General features: G+C 44.5%; 1 pseudogene; it reads right to left on the bottom strand.

Moving 5' to 3' along the window:
• Positions 1–8596: 8596 nt before the first annotated feature.
• LOC122476364 lies at positions 8597–9929 on the bottom strand (annotated as a pseudogene).
• Between the last annotated feature and the right edge of the window lie 13155 nt (positions 9930–23084).

Below are 23084 nucleotides of genomic sequence, written 5' to 3'. Positions count from 1 at the left end.
AAGTGATGAAAAATAGTAGAGTCTTTTCCTTTCCTTTCCTTTCCTTTCCTTTCCTTTCCTTTCCTTTCCTTTCCTTTCCTTTCCTTTCCTTTCATTGATTGATTGTTTCTTTTGAGAGAGAGCGTGAGCATGAGTAGGGGAGGGGCAGAGAGGGAGGAAGAGAGAGAATCCCAAGCAGGCTGCGCCCTGTCAAGCATGGAGCCCAATGGGGGCTCGAACTCCCAAACTGTGAGATCATGACCTGAGCCGAAACCAAGAGCTGGACACTCAACTGACTCAGCTACCCAGGCACCACCCCTTCTTTTCATTTTAATGCAGAGGTTGTAATAATGATTTCTGTTGATTAAGATGGGCCCACTCACATATGTAGGTTTAAAACAGGAAATGTTTTGGGAGTAAGTAAGCTTCCAGACAGATTCTAAAGCAGGAGAAAGTTGCATAGGTGACATTAACACCAGTTTGGGCCCTTTTCCTTAAGCCTGTGTCTCTGATGTAACTGTCTAGGGTCAGATTTCTATATGAGAGTTTTCTTTATTTTTAAGTCAAACCAGCCAAAAGGTCAGATACATCTGTTATGGAATCGCAAATACATTGGTTGGAAGAAAAAAATATTGGTAGGTAAATCACACTTTTTCACTCAAGTAAAATTTTTTTTATGTTTGTTCAGTAGGGACTTGAATGAATCATTATATTCATTTATGGCCCAAAGAGACTCAGAAAAATTCCACTCTGTAAAATAAGGGATGGCAATATTAATATCAAACAAAGTGGAATTTAAGGAAAAGGCATTAAATAAAACTAAAAGGGTTGTTGAATACACATATGGAGGAACATGTTCTGCAGTCAATTTGAGAAAATTTCTAGACCTCCTGAAGGTCATCTATAAATTCCAAGTATCTGTAGTGGACCCCAGGGTAAGAAATTCTGATTTCAGTGATTTAAGTTCATGTATCTATCTGACCACAGTTCTTTGTTCTTTTCCTATATCCATGCCCTTTGCAATGTGACTTTGAAGGTCCTCTTATAAAGAGGTGGAGTTGGGGTTCTTGGGGTTCTGTCAGTGTGGAGCCTGCTTGGGATTCTCTCTCTCTCCCCCCCTTTCTCTGCCCCTCCCCTGCTCACGTGCACCTGTGTGTGCGCTCTCTCTCCCTCTCTCTCTCTCTCTCTCTCTCTCTCTCAAAATAAATAAATAAAAACTTAAAAAAGAAAGAAAAAGTGGAATCTATTCTGACCTCTTGAATTTGGGCTGGCTTTGTGACTTCTTTAGCCAGTAGAATGTGCCAGAAGTGACAGTTCACAGTTTTCAGCCTAGGCCTTGTGTGCTTCCCCTTTCTTTCTTACACCTCTGCTTCTGCCATGTAAACAAGTCCAGGCTAAAGTGCTGGAGGGTGAGAGGCCACGTGGAAGAACTGTGGGCCCCCAGCTTACAGCCAGCCAACCATTAGACAGCCCATCTTACATCGGCACTGCTGTCTACCCAACCAAAAACTGATTATGGAAGCATGAATGAACTCTGTTGAGACTATAAAAAACCACCACAACTGACCTATAGACTCATGAAAAGTAGTAAGTTCTTATTGTGTAAGCCGCTGAGATTTGAGGTGGTTTGTTATATAATAACAGCTGTGATAAACACCTGTCTGTTCCAAATGTCTGTAAGAATTTGTAAAATTGATTCCAGGCTTATCACAAAGAAGACCTCGGTAGATTCCCCCAAATAGGAATTATATAGATCACTTTTGGGCTGCCTGGGGGGTTTAGTTGGTTAAGCATCTGACTTTTGATTTCAGCTCAGGTTATGATTCCAGGTTCGTGGGATTGAGCCCCATGTCCAACTCTAGACTGGGAGGGGAGCCTGCTTAAGATTGATTCTCTCTCTCTCTCTCTCTCTCTCTCTCTCTCCTTCCCTCTGCCTCTCTCCCTGTCTCCCTCTCTCCCTGTCTCCCTCTCCCTCTCCTCTGTTCATGCATGCTCTCTCTCTCTTAAAAACAAATATACATATATATATATCATTTTAAAAAATCCTACTGCCCTAAAACTAGAAATTTGTTCTTTTTAAAAAGAAAGTTTAAACATAATCTACTTGATAATAGAACACCCCTAACTCTCGGTTCTTGGGGGAAAAAAAAATCCTGAAATAGATCCTGTGAGCCCAGTCAAGAATTACCAATGAAAAAAATAGGTATGAGAAAAAGGCATAAAGCATGCAAAGAAAATTAGGAATTCTATGTAGAAATGTGCTGGATCATTTCATTGCCCACTTGCCTGACCTGGAACTACATTTCCCAGAATCCCCCTTTCTTTACGGTTCTGGTTTAGAGTTGGCCAAAAGATCAACTTGAGTAATACTTGAGAGTTGGAAATGATGCCCTCACAATCATTTTGGCGTCCTAATAGCTATAACAGTGGTATAAGACATCACAATAAGGCAGCAGGTGTCTAATTCTGACATCTTCTAAGAATGATTTGAGCAAAAGGGGATTATTAGAGACTATTAGCTAGCTCAAAGGATTTCCAAGTGGCCCAAGAACTAAGTTTTAAAGCTACATGCAACCTGGATGATACAGCCACAAAAATACTCCCTCCACCACTACAGGACTGTTTAGTGGAAAGACCACCCATGATGCTATGGACTCGATACCAGGATCCATTGTAGCTGCTCTATAAAGGCCAGATGTCTGTATTATGCTTTCTAGAATATGTACTCTGTCAGTCTTTGGCCACCTCCTCACATTGTTTTCTTTCTTATCTGAATCTCTCATGGGTATAAATTATTGGCAGAAATGTCATAGGACTTGAACCTTAGCTATAAGGGTGTCTAGAACTGTACTTTTTAGTTTTCTGAACTTGTAAAGCATGCCCATGTTCTCTAGCCAGAGACTGCCGTGAACACATAACTGAGTGAGGTGGGTTCATTACTTGTTGCAGCAAGGGAGAGCACACATCATAAGGAACGATGGGAACCCTCCATAAGAGGGTGTTAGATAGAACCTTTATAGGATTTGACCTTTGGTTGGGTGATTTGTGGATGGCCTGAGGAAGCAAGGATTCACTCTAGGTAGGATGCCATCTGAAAGTCGGGGTGAGGGGAATTTTATGATTTAAAATCTCAATAGATTTTATAGATAGGTAAACTAGAGGGGAAAAAAGGTATAATTCGTAAAGAATTAACAGTCACTTATTTTAGCCAGGAGAGGGAGATGTTTGGTATTTTGTGGGTTGCACAGGACCTTATTTTTGTCTGTGCTTAGGAAAAATTATAGTGTGGACTTGCTTTATCTCATTTAGTCATGGTCTCAGAGTGACCTTGTCTGAGCTGGTATTCTGTGAGATGGTTTATGTCCAATGGGAGAACAACACAGGTTAGTGTTGAATGCCTGGCCAGCTTCCGAATGTCAAGGGCTGCTCTTTTCTTCATCAAGTACAACATAGAATGGAATTGGAGAGGCTATTGGATAAGCAGATTTATTGTATTTACCCCAGGTATCATACTTACTGGTGAAACTGGTGTTCCTCACCAGAGTCAAGTATGCCTACTGTCCATGGTCATTTAATATTTCCCAAAAGTTTAGTGGAAATAGTAAGACAAAATGAAATAAGAGAAAAAGCTTCAGAAAGGAGGAGATAAATTACTACTTGCGTGTAATTGCCTACCTGGGCATTGAAGAAAAGCAACTGAAAAATTATTAAGAGTAAGAAGTGTTGAACAAGTCTGTTGGTTACAAAATCAGTACACAAAAATCAACGCTTATATTTTAAATCAACAATTATCAGTTAGAAAATACAATTTTAAAAAGGCATTAAGATAGAGGCTAAATATAAGATATCTAGAAATAAACTTGATGTAAGAAAAGTATGCAGGACCCATATAAATAAAACTAAAACTTCACTGGGAGACGTGAAGTCTTAAATAAAAGGTAAGGCATACCACATTCTTGGATGGCATCTTAATAATTCTGCCATTTCAATTCTAATAAAAATGTCAAAAGTATTTTTTTTTAACTAGACAATATAATTCTAAGGTCACCTGGGAAGATTAATAAAGGGCTGAAGAATTTTTGGAAGATTGAAGGCTGACTTACACTGTTAGAAAGAAAGATTTATTATCAAAGTAGCATCATTCTTGTGTAAGAATAAAAATAGCCCCCTAAACAGAGTCAAGTATATACATTTGGTATAAGGTAAAGGTGGGATTTAAGTGTTCTTAGGCTTCTCCTTAAGATATAGAAAGCTGTTAAGCTAACCTAATAATGAGGAAATGACAGAGAAACTACAAAATCATTACTTTTGTTGATCCCAGGAGGTAGGTGAGGTTGTGAGGCAACCGAGTACCCTGATTCAGAAGAGAAAGCAGTTCCTCTCCGCTGAGACAGGCTTCGCCACCTCTGGGCTCTGGCGGACCACAGGAGCCTGAGGCACCTCCACTCTCCATGTGGGTGAGAAGAAACCAGCTGTCGAATGTACCACTATCATCCATCTGTGCCAAGAGTGTAAATCGGGGATAGTGGAGGTTGCCGAGAAGTGTCACACTCAGCGGTAACCTTTCCCACAGACTTCCACCACGTGCTCATGAGAAATACGGGGGGCAGGAGCCTGGCTCTCTCCAGCCCACCTCGGAGGTACAGGCAGGGCAGAGGCAATTGATTAATGGTGGTTGGGGGACACAAAATGTCATGTGCTTCCTGGGTTCTTCTCTCTTAGGCATCAAAAGCCTTAAGCTACCAGGGTCACGGATGGCAGCACTTGCTCACAGGGCTTCAAGTGCTGTGGGGCACAAGGCCCTGCCCGTTCCACTGGACAATTTCCCCTTGAATGTAGACTAAAGCTTCAAGTCTCCAGGGTGGCGAAGTCTATCACTCCCAGGGCAGACAGACAGAGATGCATCGCTCAGTAGCTTCATGAAAGGCATTTGATAAAATTGAATATCCATTTGTGATAAAAACTCTCAGCCAAGTAGAACTGCCTCATCGGATAAAGGACATCTACAAAAACCCTACAGCTACCATCATCCTTAATGGTGAAAGACTGAACCTGTGTACCCTGACGATGGGATACTACTTGTCAATAAAAAGGATGAATTACTGATACAAGCAACAATATGGACGGATCTCAAAAGCATCGTGCTATGTGCAAGACGGCAGACTCAAAAAGCTAGAAACTGTATGTTCATGTTAGGTTGACGATCAGGAAAAGGCACAACTATGGGAACAGCAAACAGATCGGTGGTTGCCAGGTGCCGGGGTGTGGGACTCACTACAAAAGGGCACAAGTGAACTGTGTGGGATGATGGTGGTGACTACACACTTGTGTATGTTTGTGAAAATTCATAGAACTTTACCCTTAAAGAGGATAAATTACAGCTCAGGAAACCTGACTTTTATTTATTTATTTATTTATTTATTTATTTTTAAATGTTTATTTATTTTTGAGACAGAGGGAGACAGAGCACGAGTGAGGGAGGGGCAGAGAGAGAGGGAGACACAGAATCTGAAACAGGATCCAGGCTCTGAGTTGTCAGCACAGAGCCTGATGCGGGGCTCGAACCCACGAACTGTGAGATCGTGACCTGAGCTGAAGTCGGATGCTTAACCGACTGAGCCACCCAGGTGCCCAAAACCTGACTTTTAAATTTTTTTTTTTCAACGTTTATTTTTGGGACAGAGAGAGACAGAGCATGAACGGGGGAGGGGCAGAGAGAGAGGGAGACACAGAATCGGAAACAGGCTCCAGGCTCTGAGCCATCAGCCCAGAGCCCGATGCAGGGCTCGAACTCATGGACTGCGAAATCGTGACCTGGCTGAAGTCGGACGCCCAACCGACTGCGCCACCCAGGCGCCCCAAAACCTGACTTTTAAAAGTCATGGTTCAGGAAGAAAGTATTGTGCTGTAAGCAGTGCCAAAATAATTGCTAAACCATCTGAGGAAAAAATAACTTTTAATTTCTCACATCGTAAAATAAGATAAATTTTAATGGATTAGAGAGATGAATGAAAAAAATCAAACCATTAAAAACTTAGAAACATGCAGGAAATTTAGGTGACGAACACATAGGGGATCAAAGCCTAAAGCACAACAAGGAGGTGAAGACCTTAACAGTCAGGATAGTGATTACCAAGAGGTAAGAGGAGTGTGTCCTTGAGAAAGGACCTTCAGCAGGAATCTCTCGTCTCTCTCCCTCCCCCAACCCTGTCCTCTTCCCCCTTCCCCTCCGTCCCCTCCCCCATCTCTCTATCTCCATCTCAATAACACAGATGACAGTTATATGGACAGTTGTCATGATTGTTTATCACTGTGCAGCCTTCTGTTTTTGTGCCATATTTTATAATAGGAAAAAAGGGTAAAATTGAGGTCCAAATGTAATTTTATACATTTTACAACACAGAGGATTTAGGCACAGAGAAGCAGAATCTATTGAAGATTAATTTCTCCCATTTCCTCTCCCAATTCCCCACTCCCAGTCCAATGCTCTGCTAGCCAAAGCAGCCACATTTTTTGGAACAAGTTAGCAGACTCTGAACCTTATAAACCAAGGCCAGTTTGAAAGGACCTAGGTTACAGATATGTGATGTTTAATTAAAAATGAACAAATGGTAAATTCTGAGTTGGAATGGAAAAACCCTTTTAAACATCAAAGTAAAGGCAGAAGCCATAAAGGAAAAGATCAATAGATTTGACTACTCTCATGTTAAAAATTTTAAAGTATCAAAGCAAAATCAAAAGACAATATACAATTGGGGAAAGTATTTTTAAAATACATGGAAAAAATAAATACATAAAAAAACACATGGTAGGTAACAGGTTAACATTCTTGACCTACAAAGAGCCCTTAAATCAATAAGACTAATATCCCAATAGAAAAATGGCAAGGAATATGGTTGGCCATTTTTAAGGGAAGAAATACATATTTTTAACAAGCATCTAAAAATATTCATTCTGGAGTGCCTGGGTGGCTCAGTTGGTTGAGCATCTGACTCTTGATTTTGGTTCAGGTCATGATCCCAGAGTTGTGGGATCAAGCCCCACATTGGGGTCTATGATGAGGATGAGTTTCTCATCCCTCTCCCTCTGCCCCTCCCCTGCTCATGCTCTCTCTCTCTCTCTCAAATAAAAAATAAAAACTGAAAAAAAACTAAAACTAAAAATATTCATTCTCTCTAGTAATCAAATCATTGGACATTAAAAATGTGCACTTGTCATACATTCAATTGTCCAGGATTAGAGAAGATGGAAACATCTAGAATGGAGAAGCTGTAGAGAAAAGGGCACTCTGAAGTATGTGGTAGGAGAGCAGTTCAGCAACATTAACAAGAGCCTCAAAAATTATGTATTCTTTGATTTAACAAATTATGCACAGGAGTGCCTGGGTGGCTCAGTCGATTAAGCATCTGACTTCGGCTCAGGTCACGATCTTGTGGTTCGCGAGGTTGAGCCCCACATTGGGCTCTGTGCTGACAGCTCAGAGCCTGGAGCCTGCTTTGGATTCTGTGTCTCCCTCTCTCTCTGCCCCTCCCCTGCTCTCTCTCTGTCTCTCTGTCTCTCTCTCTCTCTCAAAAATAAGTAAACATAAAAAAATAAAAAAAAAACCAAATTTATTTATTTAAAAAAACCCCAAAGATATTTATAATAGTGATACATGGAAATGACCCGAGACATCCCAGTGATGGGGAGCTGGCTAGGTTATGCTATTTTTGTGCACCTGGGCATTTTCTAGCCCAAATGGCACCTTTGTGTGACCTAGGAGAAAAGGCTCCTCTTGCTCGAGGGAGACCTCACCACATGCCAGTCCCACAGCTTATGCAGGCAGTGGCTTGTACATTGGACACCAAGGCTCTGATAATGCACAGTGTGGTGCTATAGTATGTAGCCATTAAAGCACATGTTTGAATAATTTTGAATGACATAAGGATATGTTCACAATACGCTATTAATCACATAAAACATATGAAGCCCCAAGAGTAGTTTCTGGAATGTAACAAAAGCCATTCTTTTATTTATTTATGTATTTTCGTATGTATGTATTTTTATAGAAAACCTAGATTTACTTGTTAAACTCTTACAAAGACAAAATAATTATCTGAAGTACTTTGAGGACTTCATCCCAATTTCACTTGTTGTTATGGAGATGGACCTAAGAGGTTATAACAAAACAAACTGGTGAGAGACATGGTCGGAGGCACTTGTTAGTGGTAGTAAACGAAGCTGGGATGTTACCCAAAGGGGTCCATGAAGATGCCTGAATGAATTTATCTGGGTCCCAAATTAGTAAAAAGACCCACAACCCTGTGGAGAACAAGCAGAGGCCAGGGTTTCTCAGATCTCTGCCTTTTTAAGGGGTATGGGGATCCTTAGGTTCTAAAGGGGTGTATCTTAGACTCAGCTTCCCTCCTTCCCATCCAGCGTACCTGAACCTTCAAAGGCCTGCACATTCCCATCATGTAGGCCTGCTGGGTGACAGGCAATGCATAGAGTGGAGGCAGGAATTGTAGGCCTACTCAGAGGGTACCTATGCACAGAAAGTTTGGGGGTAGATGATAAACTACAAATACCCTCTTGGTCAAGTTAATTCGCCTTTGTTAATAAAGGCCATAGTATCCAATGTTCATGAGAACTTTTTGTCTCAGTATACTTTGTCTCTAAAAAGAGCTGGTTGAGGAAAGACAAAGACTCTCTCATCAACACCCACTCCATAGTAGAAGAGGCACCAAGTTCTTTCCTACAGTTATGAGCAGAATCCCACAGCAGAGTAAATCATCCTCAGTGGTCAACATCTGCATACTCAAACTGAGCACCAATGGTTGGGGTAGTACCTCTCTCTATCCCCTCTTCACAATCTCACTGAATCTTCTGTCTGCTCTCCAGCCGTGTTATACTGGCTGCTCACAGACTGAGAAAGCGTACCTTCTTATCTCTCCAGTGTGACTTGGCCTTACCCTGTTCGATGGGGTAGTCCTGCTTCACAGGTGTGAAGTGTAGGGATGTCTCCCGCCCTTGTTCACGGGCTTCCACATCGTATTCTTCTCCACGGTGGTCGTCTGAATCTTCACCCTCAGGATCTGGATGCAAAGCCTGGCATTCACACATTGCAGCGAATATTGCCTCCGATGTACGTTTATCACTAAGCACAGACCTAAACTGAGCAATAGGTTCAACATCATCATCACTGCCTTCTCCTCCTCCTCCTCTTTCTCCTCCTCCTCCTTCTCCTGCTTCTCCTCCCTCCTGTTCTTGTTCTTGTTCTTTTTGTTCTCCTTCTTCATCTTCCTCCCTTTCTTCTTCCTCCCCTTCTCCTCCTCCTCCCCCTCCCTCTCCTTCTTCTTCTTCTCCTTGTTCTTCTTCTTGTTCTTCCTCTTGCTTTTCTTCCTCCTTCTCCTCTTCTTGTTCTTCTTCTTCCTCCTCCTCCTCCTTCTTCCTCTTCCTCTTCTCCTTTTCCCCTCCTGCTTCTCCTCCCTCCTGTTCTTGTTCTTGTTCTCCTTCTTTGTCTTCCTCCCTTTCTTCTTCCCTCCCGTCTTCCTCCTCCTCCTCCTTCTTCTTACTTTTCTTCCTCCTCCTCCTCCTCTTGTTCTTCTTCCTCTTCCTCCTCCTCCTCCTCTTGTTCTTCTTCCTCTTCCTCCTCCTCCTCTTCTCCTCCTCCTTATGCCCCTCCTTCTTCTCCTTCGCCTCCTCCTCTTCCTCCTCCTCCTCATGCACCCTGATATACAAATGCTCTTGTGGATAGGCATTTAGGTCCCTGGACGCCACATGAAGCTAATGACGGGATATTTCATCAAGAATCCTAATCCGGAGCCATTTGACCAAGTCAGGTGGCTCTCAGCGATGCAAAGGGTGCCGGTGCCAAGGCCCTTGCCGCTCAGCACAGCCTTGGTATCCGACTGCTGCTGCTGGGGCCCCTCAGTGGAGCAGGGCTGTAGGAAATTTTTGAGGAAGCTCATTGCTATAGGGAATGTGGAAACAAGCAGGGAAGGGAACTGAAACACAGCCATCCAGCTGCTCACCTCATCCTGCCCCAGGAAAAGCTATCATTTTAAAGGTAAAATTTTAAGTTGTGTACACAAGCCCAACTTAACAAAGTGATATATGTATAGAAAGAAAACTAGAAGAAAAATTAAAAAGGTAATATACCAGTATTTTAAGAATATTACATCTGGCTGATTAGAGTATAGGCAGCTTTTTAAAAGTTTTTTTTAATGTTTATTTATTTTTGAGAGAGAGAGCATGAGTGGGGAAGGGGCAGAGGGAGACAGAGACGCAGAATCTGAAGCAGACTCCAGGCCCTGGGCTGTCAGCACAGAGCCTGACATGGGGCTCAAACCCACAAACTGTGAGACCATGAACTGGGCTGAGGTCAGATGCTTAATCGACTGAGCCACCCAGGCGCTCCTATAGGCAACTTTTATTCTTATTTTTTGCATTTTGCTATACTTTTGATATTTCCTAGGTGGAATATATATTGTCTAGGTGATTAGAAAAAAAAAAAAACATTAAATTCCAAAATCTATCTCATTTAAAGGACCGAGCAGAATAAACAATACAGCTAACCCAGGAGAAATGTGTGATTTTGGCTACTTTCATTACTTTGAGCTTTCACATAAAATCTTAAGCCTTATTGATAGAGAGAAAAATCAGTGGAGAGGAACTGTTAAGAAGGACATTTAGTGATAGTGGTGGAATGACCACACAGCAACGTGGAAATAAGCCCAGCCGGTGTGACACAGGCCTTTGACGTGCAGGTTGTAACCGGAGTAAAACTGTCTTCTGACCCAGCCCTGCTCAGCACAGATGTTAGGGGTCTAAAGAAAGCTTGGCACGGAGCAAAGAACAGATGGAGAACACTGTGGGAAGCCCCCGTGTCCTCCACGCCGTGATTAAGGAGGGAGATAAGGAGAGCAGTCTTTTTGGAGCTCATGCTTAAGCCTGAAGTGACTTTGTAACATGGCTAGTTACCTCTTTTATTTTATTTTAAAGTTTATTTTGAGAGAGAGAGAGAGAGAGGACATGCACAAGCAGGGGAAGGGCAGAGATAGAGGGAGAGAGAGCATCCCAAGCAGGCTCTGGGCTCTCAGTACAGAGCCTGATGTGGGGCTCGAACTCATGAACTGTGAGATCATGCCCTGAGCTGAAGTTGGACGCTTAACGGACTGAGCCACCCGGGAGCCCCTAGTTACCTCTTTATATCTGAGTTCCCTGTTCTGAGAGGGTGTGGAATGCAAATGAGGGTGTTAAATGTGGCATGTCCTTAATGGTTTGTTTTCCCTTAAGTCAATGGTAGTAATTACCAGTGTTAATGGGGAAGAGAAAGCCCATGACTGAGTGAAATAATCAGATGTTTGTGTCCCTAAAACTGAGCTTAATACTTACCCCGCCCCTCTCTGCTTTCTTCTCTAATGTTTTCCTGCGCTGTTTACAACCCCTCAGTGACCCCTCACAAGCTTCAGAACAAAGGTTAAACTCTTCACCTGGGCACAGAAAGACCTGCTTTTCGTTTTAGTGTCTTCCCTTGTCACTACATCCTTTAACCATACCAAACTGACTTTCGTTCTCTTGAACACTTGTGGCAGGTTCTTTCATGTCTCTGGGCGGTTATAGTCTTACTAATATTATCAAATGCCTGCTGTGTGCCAGGCACTGTGCTGAATGTATTAGCCTGTGCCTCATACCAATCCTATCTTATCTCCATTTTATAAACGAGAACCCTGAGGTTCAGAGACACTAAATAATTTGTTTTGCCTAGAATCACAGTGAGTAAGTGGCAGAGTCAGAATTTGAACACAGTTTTTTTTTTTTTTTAAACTGATTTATTGACGTAGGATTGACATACAAAAAGCTATGGATATTTAATGGATACAACTTGATGAGTTTGGAGATATGTATACACCTGGGAAACTATTATTACTATCAGTGCCATAAACTTATCCATCACCTTCAAAAATTTCCTCCTGCCCCTGGAACCCAGCTTTGACTCAGAGTTTGAATTCTTTTTTTTTTTTTTTTTAATTGTGGTAAAGTAGATACAACAGAAAACTTCCCGTTTTAATCTTTTTTTAGTGTATGCTTCTGTGGCGTTAGGTCCGTTTACATTGTACAACTATCATCACCACCCACTTCCAGAACTTTTCATCTCCCCCACCCGAAACTCTGTACCCATTAAACATAAACTCCCCAGTTCTCCTTCCTCCCAGTCGCTGGAAACCACCATTCTGCTTCTTATGAATTGGATCACTCTAACTTCATGTAGGTGGAATCAAACAATGTTTGTCTTTTTGTGATCGGCTCATGTAATTAGCATCATGTCTTCAAAGTTCATCTATGCTATAGTATGTGTAGAATTTCCTTCCTTTTGAAGGCTGAGTAATATCCCATTACATGTATATATCACATTTTGTTTATCCCTTCACCCATCAATGGACGCTTGAGTTGTTTCCTTCGGTGATTGTGAGTATTGCCGCTGGGAACACGAGAGTACAAATATCTGTTTGAGTCCCTGCTTTCACTTCTCTTATTTATACAGAGGTTGAATTGCTGGATCATCCGGTAATTCTGTGTTTTGTGACATGCACAGGGTTGAAGATTGTAGGCCAGTCAAATTGTAGAATCCCTCTCAAGCTGGTTAGACTCAGGTTATGGTTTTGGCTGGAATGTCACAGATGCTGAGTTTTGTCTCATCACACCCCAGGGCGTGGCACATGATGTCTGTTTGGCTACTGGTATTTTTAGCTTGGATCACTTATAATGCTGGGGCCTGCCGGGTGTCTCTATTGTAAAGTCTTTTTGTGATTAATAAGTACCTTGTGAGGAGATACTTTGAAACGACCTAACTCCCTTTTCCCACCAGCCTCTCACCCACTGGATTTTAGCATTCATGGGGATGTTTCTTGATGAATAAGTTATTCCTGTGATGGTACCAAACAGAGATTTTTCTAATGCCATCATCGTTTCTTCTGCAATTATTCATTATCTCTCTGCTATAAAGAGCTTTCTCTTCTCATTTATTTATTCATCAATTTCTATCAGTATAGATTCATGGGTACTACTCTACCCAATGGGTTATAAGCTGTTACAATCATGACTTATTTATTTATTTTTAAATTTTATTTATTTGTTTATTTATTTATTTAGAAAGAGAGAGTGAGAGCATGGGACCAGGGGAGGGGGCCTAGGGAGAGAGTGAAAGAATTAAAAAAAAATTTTTTTTTAATGTTTTATTTTATTTTTGAGAGAGACAGAGACAGAGCGTGAGTGAGGGAGGGACAGAGACAGAGGGAGACACAGAATCCAAAGCAGGCTCCAGGCTCTGAGCTTGTCAGCTCAGAGTCCAATGCAGGGCTCGAACTCACGACCCGTGAGATCATGACCTGAGCCGGAGTCGGACGCTCAACCGACTGAGCCACCCAGGTGCCCCCATTATTTATTTTAATACTCAATGTTTCTCAGATTTAGTCAGTGGAAGCCACTTCAAATTGGTTCTTGTGTCCCCTTGACATTTCTTCTTCATTGTTTGGGCATGTCCTCGCTTTCTGACACAAAGAGATGGTCCAGGTTTATCTTATGTTCCCCCCTGTATTCGGTGATTTGAAGAGAGCGTATTTATTTATAGAATAAATGTTTGGAATGCAAACAATGCTACCCAGGCTGTTTCATGTGCACCCCCTACTGTTTAGCCTTGCGGGTTTCGGATTTCACCGCTGGTTTGTCACTGGATCCGTGAGGCCGTCACCTGTAACAGAAGATGTGTGCATTTTATAGCCCACTGAATGTTAGCTGTAAACCTGGCCCCCTGAGGCAACCCCCAAAAGGAGCTAGCACTGATACGTGTGACAGGATTGTTTGGTTTCCTTCTCTCAGATACTCAAGGGCTTGCCAGCATGGGAGCTCTGTTTGGAGAGAAAACAGTTTTTACATATTTCTCCTTAACGGTAATAGAAACTATTGTTGTAAAGAGGCACTAGGTTTAGACTATGCCATATGGCACTGAGAGGCGTTCATCACTACAGCTTCCAGGGGCTGAACTCAAAATAGCCCATATTTCTGCATTGATGGAGAATTAGCCCTTGGCTGCCAGGAAACACCCATTGTAGCAGCTCTTCAGCCATGTAATTTAAAATAATTACTAATTAAATGAGAATAAAATAGAGTCCATAATAACAATAATAATCACTGTAGCATTGGTCATTAGCCAAGTTACTATTTGTTGGAGCGTCACCTGGGGGAAGATGGCTTGCCAAAGGGGGGAAGACCCGTGAGGGAGCCGTGGCTTTCTCGTGACTGCTGAGGTAAGGGATCGGGACTGCTCCGGGGGGGCTCGATAACTACAGACCCAATTTTCCATTCCATCTAGATCGCCCGTCTCACGTTGTTTCCAGGAATTCGCTAATACGGCAGGCAGCATGCCGTTGAAAACCAAAAAGCAGGAACAGCTGCGTGGCACTTGTCAACGAAATTATATCATCGCAGGAAACAACTCAAGCGATCACCCTGTCTTCGACAGGCGTCGCTCTTCTCCCCTTCTCGGGAGAAGCAGGGCCCTTTCGTGCGCGGGCCTTTGGGTGTGTGTGTCCGAGCCAAGCGGGTGTAAGTGAGTATGTGGGTCAGCGTTAGGTACAGCAGGTTTTAGGTCACGGCGCAAGGGCTTGTCGGGCCATCTACGAAAGTGAAAGGTGGAGGCTGTCTGGGCGAGATGCAGGGTGTCTGGGGCTCACTGTGTGTGACTTCACAGAACATGCCTTCCTTTACTTCATCTGACCAATGAGTACCTACTAGGTGCCGGATAGCCTACTGAGTGCTGGGAATACTGATTAAGACACACCTGGGCGCTGCCCTTGGGGATCTGACAGCCCCCGGGCGGGGAGGGGTATACAAATCCAGACGTGTGAAAGTGCCACAGGGGCAAAGAAGAGAGCACACGAGAGGTGAGCAGGGGGCTCTTGGAGACGTGGCATCTGTGAAGGACTCTTGAGTATGCCGTTTATGTCGAGGCCCGAAGTCAAAGGAATGCTTGGCCAGGTGAACCACGAGGGAAGAATGTTCCCAGCCAAAGGGGTGCCGCGGGCAAGGGCCCTGCACGACGATGGAGCCTCATGAGTTTGGGAAGCTAGCGGAAGTGCATTGTGTAGGAAGAGGCACAGAGGTGCTCAGTGAGGGAGACTGTGACACAAGGGAGGGGTCCCCTGGCTCCAGGGCTTCTGTAGGCTTGGGGAGGGGCCCAGATTTGGTTCTAAGTGCCGGGGGGGCGGGGCTGGGGTGTGGGCAGCTTCAGAGCTGAGCAGCGGCAGGACGTGGTTTATGTCCGTAAAAGCTCAGTCTCGGTGCTGGTGGAGAGTGGCCTGGTGGGGACGGGGCCTGGGCTGGCCCAGCGCCCAGGTAGCAGGTCATTCAGATAAGAGAGGACAGTCCCCTAGGGGGATGGCAGGGCGCGGGAGGAAGTAGACTGACGGGGCATTCATTTAGGCAGTAGATTTGACCCGGGGTGGCCAGGACTTGAGGAGGTGCCAGGGCTGGTTCTCTGGTCTTGGGCTTGAGCAAACTGGATGAACGGATGTGTTGTGTGTCAGCAGGTTGCTATCTGAGGACAACTTTATCTGAGGGTTAAAATATTCAGATTTTTTTTTTATGGTGGCAAAATACACTTAACGACCTTTGCCATCCTAGCCATTGTTACGTGTGCACTTCTGTGGCTCTCATTCTCAGTGTGCCACCGCAATCGCTACTGTCCGTCTCCAGAACTCTTGCTTCTTCCTCACCTGGAACTGTACCTGTTGCTCACGGACTTCCTGTCCCCCTCCAGCACCTCCTGGCCGTCAGCAGTCTAGTCTGTCTCTATGAACGCGACTGCTCCGGGAACCTCGTAGAATCGCACAAGGTTTGGCCTTTGGTGACTGGCTTATTTCACTCTGCGCGCTGTCTTCAAGGTTCACCCTTGCTGTGGCCTCTGTCAGATTTTTCCACCTCGGGCTGAATCATTCTGTTTCACGTATACACCGTATTTTATTTATTCATTCATCCATTGATGGATATTTGAGTTGCTTCCTCCTCTTGGCTGTTGTGAAGATGGCTGCCAAGGACGTGAGGGTACAAATACCCGTTGGAGTCCCTGCTTTCATTTCTTTGGGGTATCTACCCAGAAGTGGAATTGGTGGATCATATGGGAATTTTATATTTAACATATCGAGAAACCACCAAACTGTTCTCTATAGGCTGTCCCATTTTACGTTCCTACCCGCAGTGCACAAGGGTGCCAGTTTCTCCACAGCCTCGCCAACACTTGTTATTTATTTACTTATTTATTTTTCAACTTTTTTAAAAAAAGCTTATTTTGAGAGAGAGAGAGAGTGGGCATGAGTTGGGGAGGGGCAGAGAGAGAGAGAGAGAGAGAGGGAGAGGGAGAGAGAATACCAAGCAGAATCCTGGCTATTGGCACAGATCCCATCACGGGGCTTGATCCTGCAAACCGGGAGATCATGACCTGAGCCGAGATCAAGAGTGGGACACTTAACCAACTGAGCCACCCAGGCTCCCCTATTTATTATTATTATTATTGTTTATTATTTTATTTTTTTGATAATCACTATCCTAATGGGTATGAAGTGGCATCTCATTGTGGTAAGATGCTCAGATTTGTGGATGAGAGATATTCAAGGGGCGCTGTCGAGTAAATGGTGGGCTGTACCAGGTGGGATTTCCATCGAGTGGTCTTCTGGCCCTTGGATCACTTCAAATTCTGCTGACCCTGCTGTGCAGCGGGCTCTTGTGAATGCCTCGTTGTCGTGGAACTTCCGTGGTTGTCCTTACGGCATCCTATTTCTGCCAGTGTGCCTACTCTTTGAGGATGGGAGTCTTTGGGCATTTGGATTCACTTCCGGTGAACAAATGACATTTTGTACCTGGTTCTCCCCTTTCTACTCCACATTGAAGCTCCTGTGGAAATTAACCAGGAATAACTAACTGTGAGCTGTGGATAAAAGTGGTGGAAAGCTTCAGAAAGGGAATTTATCGCCATGGTCTTGGGAGGTACATCTAGCTGAAATCACACAGGTCTGATGATCTTTTAGAGTGAGCGGAAGGCATTTTTGTTTGCTTTTCTTTTTTTTTTTTTGTAACAAAGAAAATTCAGCTTTAAAGTGTTTTTCAATTTCTCTCTCAGCTCCTTTCATTCTCTGATTTCTTCCTCTTAATGGGATAACATAAACCAGTTTTCTGTCGTCTATTATTCATCAAAGCTGTCGATTTACCCTGAACAGAATGAAGGCAAGGATGTTATTAAAATAAAACAACTTCCAATTGAGCTGCTAATAAGTGCTGAAATGCATCCACATTTCTCCTATTGATTATATCCTGCCGACAGAGGCAAACACAAGCCATGTACCATACGCTGCCTGTGGAAATGAAAGATTTAATTAGATGAAAACCGAATGAGCTGGAAGATCTACTGCGCTCGGCCATCAAACAATTGTTATTCATAATTGGCTGTTTGAAATGTCCCTGCTTCTTGAGCCTTTTTCACTTAAAAAAATTCCCTACCACGCATTAGGATGAACATGGTCGTTAGTGAATTTTCCCCTGTGCATTTTACAAGCTCAAGGTTGTGGGCTAGAATGAGCCCTGTCAGGCCATTAATCAGGTGTAATAGAACATCTTGAAATGGAGAATTAGCAGGCAAGAACAGGGAAACGGCATGTCTTCTCCATTTCAGGCCCGTCTTCAAATGCTGAAGGTGGGAAAAGAGGGGCTGGTGGGGAGGATGTAAGAAGAGGTCCATAAACCCAGAGAGTGGGATTCTTTAGAACTGGCTAGCTCTGTAAGTGTGTGCATGTAAAGTTTAATGTCTGGTAAATGCACTGATGTTTAGTGACACGAGTGTATTAAAAAGTTGGTATGTTTCAGGCACCCATCAAGTGGCCTGCTTTTTAAGACAGCTGGGAGGAGAAAAATGGATGGAAATCGTTGCCTATGGTAGCCATGTGGCAGTTAGCCTATTCAGCTTTTCCTTCTCGGACCTCTGAGGCTTTGGTTTCCTCCTTTGCACAATGGGGATATGAGTTACACCTATCTCATCGATTTGTTGTGGGGATTAAGTGTTGTGGGGATTAATGTGGGCATCGCTTTTAGCACTGTTACTGGGCACACGGGTGTATGCTAAATGAATGTCAGCTATTTGCAGAAAGAATTCACCTTCCATGTCTTCAAGGCCCTGAAGGAAAGATATCACCTCTTCTGTTCTATTTCCCATAGCATCTTCCTCAGTGCTGAACACCCTGTTGTCAGGAAAAACGTTCATCTGAAATAAAAGAAGTGTCAATCTGTCAATCTTTTTTTTTTTTTTTAAGTTTAGTTTATTTTGAGAGAGAAAGAGAGAGAGAGAGAGAGAGAGAGAATGCAAGAGTGGGGGAAGGGCAGAGAGGGAAGGAGAGAGAGAATCCCAAGCAGGCTCTGCACTGACTCTGGACTGACTCACTTATGCAGGGCTCCAATTCATGAACTAGGAGATCATGACCTGAGCTGAAACCAAGAGTCAGATGCTTAACTGACTGATCCACCCAGTCACCTCAATCTCTCAGTCTTGAGGTTCTTATAGACTTGGGTGGGAGTTAATAATCGTTCAACAAATATGTATTTAACATCTTAAATAATTTTGATTTTTTTAAAGTTTGTTTATTTTTGAGAGAGGGAGAGAGAGAGAGAGAGAGAGAGCACGTGCCTGCCGGGGCAGGCAGAGAGAGAGGGAGAGAGGGAATCCCCAGCAGGCTTGGGGCTGTCAGCGCAGAGCCCCACATGAGGCTCAGTCTCACGAACTGAAAAATCACGACCTGAGCCGAAATCAAGAGTCGGATGCTTCATCAACTGAGCCACCTGGGTGCCCCAACATCTTAAATCATTTTTAAAATAATATTTTGTTTTTCTGATGACAAAAGGAATAACAGCTGCTCCTTGACAGAGGCAGTGAGGGTCATGGTCGAGAGGGCAGGGAGCGGAGCCAGATTGTCTGCTCCCCCGGCCACCCTGTGAAGATTCGATGGGTTAAGACCCCACCAGACACTCGCAACAGGGTCCGGCACATAATACGTGTTCAATAAGCTCCAACTGGTATTTAATGAAATATAGTAAAAACCAACTACAGATCATGTATCCTCATGATCCCGAGATAATGGCCAATAAATACTTACTGAAAGTGTGCTCTATGATTAGCACAGTGCTATGGGGCTGATTCTTTGTGTCGTGTTGCACTGAGTTTATGCTACAGTAGAATCTCAGGCTGGATATTTTTTAATATCTGGCCCCCTGTAGTCACCACTTCTGTACAGAAACGCCGCGGTGTGTAGTTCTTGTTTCTCAAGTGTAATTTGGAGTCAAGTGGACCAGATAAACAATGTCAGTGAGAATATCTCTTGCAGACACTGACGGGAATTATCCGTCTAGGAACGAAGAGATAACGGATGCATAAATGTTTAATTTTTCTTTGCATGTTAATGTAACCACTAAACTCTCTTGGTCCCCAAGCAAATTAATCATCACAAAATGAGAGTAAATGACACACGATCTGTATTGAGCTGTTGTTTGTTGGATCAGCCACCCCTTGGCGCGGGTATCATGGAAGAGGCGGGTCTCTGCAGCGGAGCTGTGTGAACGGCTGTGATAGATCTAAGCACATTAGGATGCTCCTTGGAAAGCTTGGGGCCCTGATCTTCTAGCTTGAGGTCGGTTCTTGGCATGTTTGGGGAGTGAAGGTTCCCTCTCCCTTGTGGAGGAGGGCCGGCGCTGGACTCTGAAGTCCCGACATTAAGCTAGCTTCTTCAATCCCTAGCTGTGTGATTGTTTGAAGTCACAGCCTCTCTGAGCTTTATTTGCTTCATGCGCAAAATAAAGTTGTGGCTAAAAACTGTATGTATATCCTTTTTGTTTTTAATTGTAGTAAAATACCCAGAACATAAAATTTACCATCTTGCCCACTTTTATTTTATTTTATTTATTTATTTATTTTTATTTATTTTTGGGACAGAGAGAGACAGAGCATGAACGGGGGAGGGGCAGAGAGAGAGGGAGACACAGAATTGGAAACAGGCTCCAGGCTCTGAGCCATCAGCCCAGAGCCCGACGCGGGGCTCGAACTCACGGAAACGCGAGATCGTGACCTGGCTGAAGTCGGACGCTTAACCGATTGCGCCACCCAGGCGCCCCCTTGCCCACTTTTAAATGAGCAGTTCAGGAGGCGACTAAACCATGTTTAGCTCCAATGATAATGCTACCGATATTGCCACCACATGCCCGGTAGAACTGTTGTGTGGAGCAAATTAACAAAAGGAGGTGAAGGTGCTTTCTCAAGGAGGCAAGGCTTTGCAGGCCTCAGTTTCTCCTGTCCACGTGGCCCCATCCCCTCTCTGGGCTCTGTTTCCCCACCAGGGGCTTGGAGCTCAGATTCCTTTAGTGCTGACGTTCTGCCCATCTGCCCAGCAGAGGGTCCCAAGTCAACCGGGAGGCAAGCCTTCTGCTAAAAGGCTGCGTTTTCTCTGGTGAGGCGTCAGCAACATTATGCGCATGGAGGTTTCATCACTTTTCTGGTCACCCTTTGCAAGGAAGCCGTTGGTAAAATCTGACTCGTCAGTGACACTGATATATCTATGCCTGTGTCTGCATCCATATCTGTAGCTCTATCTATACACATAGCTATCTTTATTAGTTCATTAAAAGATGTTTATCTAGCAACACCTCATTGCCAGGCACCCTTTGAGGCGCTGAGGATGCAGCCGTGAACGAGAGGCAGCTCGCCTGGCTTCACAGAGCTTGCCTTTCAGTGGGCAAGGCAGACAGTAAACCAGTATAACAAGTTAGTGAAAGGGCGGGCCTACGCCGGCCGACTCCATCTTGTTCTGTGTTCTCCACCTTGAGTGACTATGTCCCCAACATGACCCCTTTTCCGGGAAAATCGCAGAAACCTCAGATCGCGCCTCCTCCCCTTGAGTAACCTCCCACTCACCCGTTCAAACTTCCTGATCAAAACACGCCCAGCGACCTGCATAACAGGACTCTGACCCTTCCCCAGCCAATCGGCCGAGGCCACGACCCTTCCCCAGCCAATCGGCTGCCCCTAGACCCCTATAAAACCTTTGTGCTTTTGAAACTCGCTCTCTCTCCCCGGTATCTCACCGCTGCCTCGGTGCAGGTAGGGGATTGAGCTCGAGCTAGCTCGAATAAAGGCTCTTTTGCTTTTGCATCGGACTCGGCTCCCTAGTGGTCTTTGGGGATCACGAATTATGGGCATAACATTAGAAGTGATAGATGCTGGATGGCGAACACCCAGGACTCCCAGATGGCGTCATCCATACCAGCGAAGAAGAAGCTCGTGGAGGTGAAGCTAGGAGAGCTGCCACGCTGGATGCTGAGGCGGGATTTCACCCCTAAAGGCATTGCTGAGCGTTTCAAAGTTCGTCAGTGTGACGAAAGGGGGCGTCACTGGGATTCCTATGGTGCAGGCAGTTTATGTGCTTTTCAACTACTGTCATGGTTACAAGGAACACAAACGTGAGGGGTGACGCAAGTACCACTGAAGGGGGCCCGGGGTGGAGGCACATTCGGCATTCCTAACCGTGACCTTTGCCTGGCACTCTTGAATCCTTTCATATCCTAATTCAGAATTAACCTCCAATAAAAGATAACTGGTACTTGGAAAACAAGAAAGAAGAAGTGATAGGTGCGGAGAGAAAAACAGTGCCAGGCCCGGAGCTGGAGGGTGACAGGGGCTTCTCTTTAGAAGGACTGGTCAGGGAAGGGCTCCTCAGAGGGGACACTGAATGAAGGGAGTCCTGAATGAAGGAGCAGCCCTGAATGAAGGGACAGGACCAGCCATGGGAAGGTGTGGGGAAGTGTGCTCCAGGTGGGGGTGGAGGGAAGAACTTCCCAGAGGCCACAGAGGCTCCTCCCTGCCTTGGGCCAGTGACCGAGGCTGAGCCAGGGTAGCCCCAGTGCAGAAGGACTTTGGGTTCCTTCTCTTCTCTCTGGGTTTCCATAGATGACAGTATTTCTTTTTTATTAAAAAATTTTTTAAAAAATATTTATTTATTTTTGAGAGAGAGAGAGAGACAGAGTGTAAGCAGGGGAGGGGCAGAGAGAGAGAGGGAGACACAGAATTGGAAGCAGGCTCCAGGGTCTGAGCTGTCAGCACAGAGCCTGATGCGGGGCTCAAACTCATGAACCATGAGATCACAACTTGAGCCTAAGTCAGACGCTTAACCAACTGAGCCACCAAGGCACCCCATAGATGACAGTATTTCAAGAGCATCTCCAGGCAGCTGGGAATCAATGTTGGGGGAACAGAAGACCTTCTTGGTCCCTTTGGTTAATTTGGCCAAATTAACCAAAGGGACCAAGAAGGTCTTCTGTTCCCCCAACATTGATTGGAGCCCCTCTCCTCGGAGGCCAAAAGGGCACCCGGCCTCTGCTGGCAGCCGAGTTCCCACGGCCCCACCCCCGTGCTTGGAAACAACGACAGCTTCAGGAGTGCCAAAGAAGGACAAAGATGCCAATGTCCTTCAAATCAGAGCTGTGAAATTTGGTAATGAGGGGCAACTCTGTTAGTGAGGACATGAGAAATGCACATTTATTAAGGCTTTCTGAGATAATTTTGCACAATTTATAATTTGGCATTTGTTCAGATACTGGTTCAGCTGCTTTAGTGGCGAAGAAGCTAACAGAGGCTTTAATGAGGTGGAAGGTAGTTTTCCTTTCATGTACAAGTCTGAGCCAGGAGGCAGGCCTGGAAAGTAGAATGGCCCTGTTCCATCACATGTGCCCCGGCCCAGGGGCTCCTTCCATTCTCTGCTTCGCCACATCCTTGAATGCTGTGCTGGTCCACTGAGTCACAGGTGACTCACACTGACCCTTATGATGGTGTTGAAGCCGGCAGGAAGGGGAGTGGTAAGTGAGGACATGTCCTTAGTTTTAAGGCTGTGACCTTGGAGTTGTAGACATTACTTTCTTTAAGGTTTAACAGAAGTAAAACAAATGAATCGCTGAAGTAGTGTTTCGTAAAAGTTTACTGTGTACCCACCAAAAAGATAGTTTCCAAACCAGGAGCCCTCAAACCAAAACGTGGACTGAAA

The sequence above is a fragment of the Prionailurus bengalensis genome, chromosome A1 (genome assembly GCF_016509475.1).
Source record: "Prionailurus bengalensis isolate Pbe53 chromosome A1, Fcat_Pben_1.1_paternal_pri, whole genome shotgun sequence".
Taxonomy (NCBI): domain Eukaryota; kingdom Metazoa; phylum Chordata; class Mammalia; order Carnivora; family Felidae; genus Prionailurus; species Prionailurus bengalensis.
The sequence above is the reverse complement of the archived record's forward strand: the minus strand, read 5'-3'. Positions and strand labels throughout refer to the sequence as shown.